The sequence below is a fragment of the Rhipicephalus microplus genome, chromosome 8 (assembly GCF_043290135.1).
Source record: "Rhipicephalus microplus isolate Deutch F79 chromosome 8, USDA_Rmic, whole genome shotgun sequence".
Classification (NCBI taxonomy): Eukaryota; Metazoa; Arthropoda; class Arachnida; order Ixodida; family Ixodidae; genus Rhipicephalus; species Rhipicephalus microplus.
The window spans coordinates 114364561-114372834 of NC_134707.1; positions in this window are offsets into that span (position 1 = coordinate 114364561).

Below are 8274 nucleotides of genomic sequence, written 5' to 3' on the forward strand. Positions count from 1 at the left end.
GCACTGCACGAATTTACGTACAAAATTGTACATGCCGCGCCAGTAGTAGCGATGGCGAAGGCGTTCATATGTTTTGAACACTCCGACGTGGCCACATTGCGGATCGTCGTGAAGGGAGGCACATACTTGCGATCGTAAAGCCCGTGGAATGACCAGCAACCACTGGCGGCCATCGGGAGCGTAGTTGCGTCGATGAAGAAGTTGATCGCGGATGGTGAAATGGAAAGCTTGACGTCGGAGGGATCGAGATACTGGAAGGTTGGGCGTGCCAGATAAATATTCGATAAGAGAGGCGATCCACGGGTCACGACGTTGTTCGGTGGCAATCGAGTCGAGATTTAGTGATGACAAGGTCTGGAGGCAAGTGTTTCCGCACGTCTGATCTGGTGGTAAAGGTGAGCGGGACAGAGCATCAGCATCAGAGTGTTTGCGTCCGCAGCGGTATACGACGCGAATGTCGTACTCCTGGATGCGGAGGGCCCATCGCGCAAGGCGGCCAGAAGGGTCTTTCAACGTGGAGAGCCAGCAAAGCGCGTGGTGATCAGTTACTACATCGAACGGGCGGCCGTATAAGTACGGCCGGAACTTTCCAAGCGCCCACACCACAGCCAAACACTCTTTTTCCGTCACGCTGTAATTAGTTTCGGCTTTCGTGAGAGTGCGGCTAGCGTAGGCTACAACGTATTCTGAATAGCCGGGCTTTCGTTGAGCGAAGACCGCGCCTAGCCCGACGCCGCTGGCGTCGGTGTGCACTTCGGTAGGAGCCGTCGGGTCGAAGTGGCGAAGAATAGGTGGGGAAGTGAGCAGACGGCGCAGAGTAGTAAAGGCAACGTCACATGCAGGGGACCAGGAGGTGAGGTTCACGTCACCGCGAAGAAGCTGGGTTAACGGTGACATGATAGATGCAAAATTGCGAACAAAGCGCCGGAAATAGGAGCATAGGCCTACAAAACTGCGAAGTTCTTTCATGGTCGTCGGCTTGGGAAATTCTGCGACTGCTCGAAGTTTTGCTGGCTCTGGTAATACGCCGTGCTTGGACACGATGTGGCCTAGGATGACGAGCTCGCGTGCAGCGAAGCGGCATTTTTTCAGATTAAGCTGCAGACCAGCGTTGGTCAGACAACTCAAAACGTGCCTGAGGCGAAGAAGGTGCGTAGGAAATTCATGGGAGAAAACCACGACATCGTCGATGTAACAAAGGCACATATTCCATTTGAGGCCACGTAGCGTATTATCCACAAGACGTTCAAACGTGGCAGGCGCGTTACAAAGCCCAAAGGGCATGACGTTAAATTCATATAGTCCGTCTGGTGTAATAAAAGCCGTTTTTTGGCGATCGGCTTCTGCCATTGGGACCTGCCAGTAGCCAGACCGCAAATCTAGCGACGAGAAAAATTCCGCTCCGTGAAGGGTGTCAATGGCGTCATCAATGCACGGCAAAGGATAGACGTCCTTGCGGGTTATCTTATTCAAACGACGATAGTCCACCCAAAATCGGATAGATCCGTCTTTCTTAAGCACCAGGACGACGGGAGACGCCCAGGGACTGTGAGATGGTCGAATGACGTCTCTACGAAGCATATCTTCGACTTGATCGTTGATGACGCGGCGCTCTTCAGCGGAGACACGGTATGGTCTTTGACGCAGTGGCTGGTGTAGGCTGGTATCAACATGATGTTTGACTTGTGATGTGCGACCCAGTTGAGGTTGCGACACATCGAACGAACTCCTGAACTCATGCAGAAGATCCAGCAGGTCGGCATGTTTGGTGGGAGTGAGAGTGTCGGTGATGGCGCTGGAAAACGTATCATTGGACGACTCCCCGAGTGCCGACAGTGCTTTTGGGTGGTCGCAGTAGTCGTCCGGGACATCAAACAAAAACGAAGGGTCGAGATCCTGCACGCGGCCGAGACATTCCCCCGCAAGCAATGTGACAGGTGTGGAAAGCGGATTGCTTACGAACATGTTGCTTCTGCCGGCGGCAAGGTCAATTGTTGCGAAAGGCAGCGGCAAAGCTCGATGACATTTCAAGATACCGGAAGGCATAAAAAGAACTGTAGCGTCAGTGTAGGCGTTGCATGAAACGGAAACAAGGGCGAAATTTCCAGGTGGAATATCGGTGTTTTCATGAACGAGCAACTTCGGCGGCTGATGAGGAGCGTCCAGTAATGGGACATCACACAAGGGTGAAAACTCAACTTCGGCGCGTGCGCAGTCTATGACAGCATTGTGGTGGGATAGGAAGTCCCACCCGAGGATGACGTCATGCGAACAGACAGGAAGAACAATAAACTCCACGATGTAAAGAATACCTTCGATGGAGATTCTTGCAGTGCAGGCTGCGAGAGGCGTTACTTGCTGTGCGCTTGCGGTGTGAAGCGACAGTCCGGAAAGCGGCGTCGTTACTTTGCGTAATAAACGGCAGAGATTAGCGGCAATAACAGAAACAGCGGCGCCAGTGTCCACAAGGGCGAAAGTACAATAACCTTCAACAGTTACTGCGACCACGTTAGCAGGAGAGGAGCGAAGGCTTAGACAGTTCGAAAATGGCGCAGTTCTTGCCTCTTGAACTGCGTTGCTTAGTTTTCCTGGTCGGAGGGTCCGGGCCGGCGACGCATGGGGGAGGGCGATCGCCGACGAGGAGAGGGTGCGCGTTGCGGCTGGAAGTCAAGGTGGTCAGTAGGCGCATAGCGAGGTGGCGAGACCGGCCCGTATTGGACGAAGGGTTGGCTGCCGGGATGCGACGACCGGGCATAGTTGCCGAACGTCTGAGGTCGACGGCGGCAGTAGCGAGCAACGTGTCCGGGAGTGAAGCAAGCGTAGCAAATCGGTCAGTTATCGGGCGTCCTCCAGGGCTTGGCGACTGGTGCTGCCGCCCAAGGTGCAGTATAAGCAGCCGGGTGTGCGGGCTGTGAGCGCGTGGTGCAGGGTGGTTGTGGGAGCCTACGTGCAGCGTCTGCATATGTGAGCGGCGTGGCTACGGGCTGCATCTCTTGCGAAAAAGCGACAGGAGGAGCCACAGGCTCCGCTCCATACCTTAGGGGCGCGGCCACAGGCTGAACGGCTGGCGGATAGGCGACAGGAGCGCCTACCGGCTGTGCGCCACCCGGGCAGTGACCACGGCTAGGTAGAGGTGGCTGGTAGTGCGCAAGAGGAACAGCTTGTGCAACCTCTTCCGATATAGCAGTGCGAAACGGGGCAGGTAGACGGGTGGTGGTCTCGTGAGTAAAGGGCACTAGGGAAAGTTGGCGGGCGACTTCCTCACGGACGAAGGCTCGGACTTGCTGAAGCGATGGTGAATTGTCCGGCATAGAGTCGAAACTGGACAGCGACTCACCACCAGGCTGAGGCTGCCTAGTCAGAGTGCGTTGCTTTTTCAACTCGTCATAGCTCTGACACAAGCTGACGAGTTCAGAAACTGTGCTTGGATTCCTTGCCAAGAGCATTTGAAATGCGCCGTCGTCGATGCCCTTCAGGATGTTTTTGACCATGTCAGATTCGGGCATGGTGTCATTCACACCTCGACAAAGGTCGACGACGTCCTCAATATAGCTGGTAAAGGTCTCGCCAGTCTGCTGAAAGCGGATGCGCAGGCGCTGTTCTGCCCTCTGCTTGTGGCCAGCCGGCCGACCGAACACTTCAGCACATGACGTCTTGAAGACGCTCCATGTGGGGATGTTGTGTTTGTGGTTATTAAACCACAATACGGCGACGCCAGTGAGATAAAACATCACGTGGCCCAGCTTGTCGGCTTCATCCCATTTATTGTTGGCGCTCACCAGTTCGTAGTGCTCGAGCCAGTCTTTGACGTCGGTCCCATCTGCACCGCTGAAGACCTTTGGCTCCCGTAGCGTAGGATGGCCAGGGCAGTTGAACTGGAGCGAAGGCGTCGATGTAGTGGCGTTGGCAGTCATGACAGGTGGTAGCGTGCGGCTTCGCAGCTCCAGGGTGTAGCGACGGGGATAACAGCACCTTCCACCAAATGTGAGGAGGTTTATTGGCCGTTAAAGACAGCGACGAGACAGGGTGAAGAACCGTTCAGCGATCGGCACAGCAACGAACCGAAGCACGAGCCGAGAGAGCCCGGCCTTGGCGATGCTGCTTGCTGCAGGCACATCTTCTTCTTCAATATATATATATATATATATATATATATATATATATATATATATATATATATATATATATATATATATATATATATATATATATATATATATATATATATATATATATATATATATATATAAAGTAGTTTTTCTAATGGGCCAAACGTACTTGGGAAGAGAAGAAACACAACTTAGCGGTTGTCTTATTTTATTACAAACGGTTTCGACCGGTTGACCGGTCTTCGTCAGGGTTTGCGGACAGGTATATATATATATATATATATATATATATATATATATATATATATATATATATATATATATATATTGTAACGACGAGAAATAAGAGACAACGCCTTTGCTGCAGGCCGGCTGTTCTTATTCTGCTTCCTCTTCCTCCGCTTCCGTAACCCCTCCTCGCCCTTGCCTGAGCCCCACTATTTATTATCATTACACTCGGCCCCGACTGCGAGCCTCGTGGGCTACCGACAATGTCTCCGGTGGGCGGCATTGACTATTCCGGGGTGGCCGGGCTCGGCCAAGCTGATATTTCACATGGAAGTTTGTTGAAGGAGATTCCGGAGGACGACACTGGCTGTGACGTGATGGTCGGTGCAGGCGTCGTCCACGATGGGGCCAACGCTGTTGACTTGGACAAGATGCCGCTAGCAGGAGATACAGACTCCTGCAAAGTGGCCGCGTTGGTTTAATCTCGTCGGTTTGAGCATCCCGTCGCAGTCGTGTTACAAATGCTGGAAATAGTCCACGCTGCACCGTCACCTGCTGCACTGAGCGTCGACGTTGCTTGCGGTGTGGCAAGGGGCGTCGGGGTGTCTTGGTAGTCATCTGAGAGCCGAGTTCAGGTTGCAGCTTGAGAGGCAACGCGTGCTCTTGCAGCACTGCCTTTGTCGGACTCATGCTCAAGCTGCTTATTCCTATAGTTTCACGTGCAGTAGAGCCTTCATTGTCAGATGACCTGTCACTAACCGGAAGTATTACCTTCTCTGGTAGGTCTTTGCTGACAGTGACTTTGAAGGAGGCGGCGCTTAGCGTGTGGCAGACGTCCGCACACTCGGCCACAGACTGACGTGATATCAAGAGATGTCGCTTCGAAGTGAGGGTCAGCACTGTAGGGTTGTTCGTCCCAGGGTAGGTGGTTAAATTGGCTGTCGGGAAGCTGCAAAATACAGCTGAAGCCGCGAGGGTGGTCTCCTTCTCGGATCTATTCTCGGTAGCGGTCGCGTAAGACTGGGTGGTCGTGGAGAGGTGATGGTGACTCCGTCCAAAAGCAGCTATGAGCTTGTCACTCCAGTCCACCCAGGACGTCTGCCGCACGCCTTCGTATCGATGCCAAGCCGCGGCAGCATTCCGAAGGCGGTCTATGGCCATGCCCCACTTCTTTTGGTCCGTCCACGCTGCGTGATCTCCGACAGCGTTGACGGTTGCCACCCATTCCTTGGCATCGTCCTGGAAGCCGCGAAACTCCGGTAGCTCGAAGGAAATCGGCGATGGCGGGACTGCGGGCAAAACTCCGAAATGTGCCCTCGCCAAGCAGTTCACTTGCTCTGATACCTCCGTGAGAGAACGCCCGAGATTGCGACGGTTCTCGGGCGAGCTTACCTCGAAGTTTTGTGAGGCGGCCGCAGCCAACATGGCATTGAGTGCGCACAATGTTGGCAAGATGGCAGGACATAGCTGGGAGCTCGACGCTATGAGGGCGTTGGTCGTGACGCGGAGTTGCGCGATGGTATGCTGCAGCTCCGCTGCGCTGTCGTGTGATCCGCACGAAGAGCCAAGGCCCGCCTCTGCGGAGGATACAGTGACTGCGGTACTCGAGGTGGTACAATTGCTGACCAAGGACGCGTGGACGGCGTCCCTTGGAAATCCAGCTGTGGTAGGAATCGTGGACATGGGTTCCAGGGCGCTGGAAGCGTCAACGACGTTCCCAGGCAAGCGGAACCCATGTGATGAGTTGTGACCTGGTACTGCGGCGTAGATGAAGCGGTCTTGCGCCGCCGGGTAGGCCTCGACGCCGTACACGGTGGGTGCTTGAAGCGCCGACAGGTTGCCAGGTATGGAGGAGGCATGTACGGCATCCCTAGGTGAGAGAGGCCCGTGCGCATGGTTGCCGCGACGTGTCGCGTCCCAGGACAAGTTTCCCGGAACCACAACGGAGGCCTGGACGCCATCCGTCGGTGCTGGGATGGATGCTGGCCGCGACGGACGCCTTGCGGGTTCCATCAGCGAAGAAGCGTGACGGCGTTCCTTATCGTGATCTGGTACCGGTAACGGGTGCTGGAGCCGCCGAGGAGGCCTTGACGCCGTCCCTGAACGGTGGTGTCAGTAAACAGCTGCCGAGGAGGGCTTGACGCCGTCCTCAAGCGACGCTTACCGCGGCTGCACGTCGGCGGGCGTTGTGGATGACGAAACCGAGACGTAAGCCGTTTTCTTCGTCGACTGCGCCATTGTAACGACGAGAAATAAGAGACAACGCCTTTGCTGCAGGCCGGCTGTTCTTATTCTGCTTCCTCTTCCTCCGCTTCCGTAACCCCTCCTCGCCCTTGCCTGAGCCCCACTATTTATTATCATTACAATATATATATATATATATAAATATATATATATATATATATATATATACATATATATATATATATATATATATATATATATATATATATATATATATATATATATATATATATATATATATATATATATATGGCTGACGAGTGATCAGTTAGGTTTGCCCCCCCCCACTCGAAAAAATGTTGGTACGCCCCTGGATGTGTGCAGCACATTGTCAAATGCCTTGGTGAGGTCTAGAGTCAGAATAGCATGTGTCGCGTACCGAGAGCTGTCTTCGCCAACTATAATGTGACTCTTCAGTTGCAGCATTACGTGTTGTGTAGAAAGTTTAGGGCAGAACCCGAACATTGTATGCGGGTACAGGGCATATTCTTCCATGTACCTTTGTAGTCGAGTGTCCATAACGTGCTCGAGTACCTTGCTGACACAAGATGTGAGATATATCAGCCGAATGTTCCTGATAGTGAGTGGTTTTTCTGTTTTAGGTATGAGAATGACCGTGGCGGTTTTCTACAGTGTTGGTATTTATACCGACTCCCATTTCATTCGCAAATAAGATGTGAGCATTTCCAGTGGCTTTTCGTCAAGGTTTCGTAAGATTTTATTTTAATTTTATCCGGGCCAGGCGTTGAGTGGGGTCTCAGTTGTGAAACTGCAGACCTTTCTTCCGCTTTAAAGTGCACTACAACCTTTATTTTTTCAGTGGGCGTAGTTAGGCTGATGTTGGTGTTGATGATGATATTTTCATGCAAGTAGTGAAACTAAACTTGTGAAAGCAATTCAAAGCAAGAGATGTGTAATTTTGCAAAAAAAACTTCCTTTTTTTCGAGTCAAATCTCCCCTTAAAAGGCCATGAACAACATTTTCTAAGTAATCAGCGAATGACCTCGGTAGTGTAGCGTTTCGTCTCTTCAAGTGAGGACTGCAAACGTTTCCCAAATCCGTCAAAAATTAGCAGAATTACTGGGGTTCATGAAAAATAAAGATATTTTCAGGGCTCCTTTTTTTGTAGACACAATCTTAATGTGAACTACGAGACAATAATTTCAAGGAAGTTATAGAGGATGATATTTGTGGTAATCGGTATAGTATAAGTGCGAAAAAGTTAAAGTGGACATCGAGACAACTTGCCGGTGGCAGGGACCTAACCTGCAGTCTTCAAATTCAGAACTGCAGGTTTGGTTCCGGCCAAAGGCAAGTTATCCTTCTTATTCGCTTTAGTTGCTTGGCTTTTATAATGAAAATATTGCAAATAACATCCCCAGTAACTTTCTTGGCATCACTGTCTGCTAGTTCTCATCAATACACGAATTTGTCACGTACAATACGCGCTTTCTCTCTTTTCTTGTACTGGTGAGCACGCTAGAAGCTCTGTTCTGTTTTCACGCTATAACTATCGTCATGTCATACCAACTAGCCCAAACTGCCACAGTTCTAAGTCCCATAGTAACGTCCAGCTGTTCTTTTTTTATGAATCAAACAGTAACAAACAGGCAGCATTTTTTGCGTCTCTTAATGCACCGAAGGTTATTTATTTAGTGCAGCTAGATTGATTACTAGTGATTAATTGTAGGCG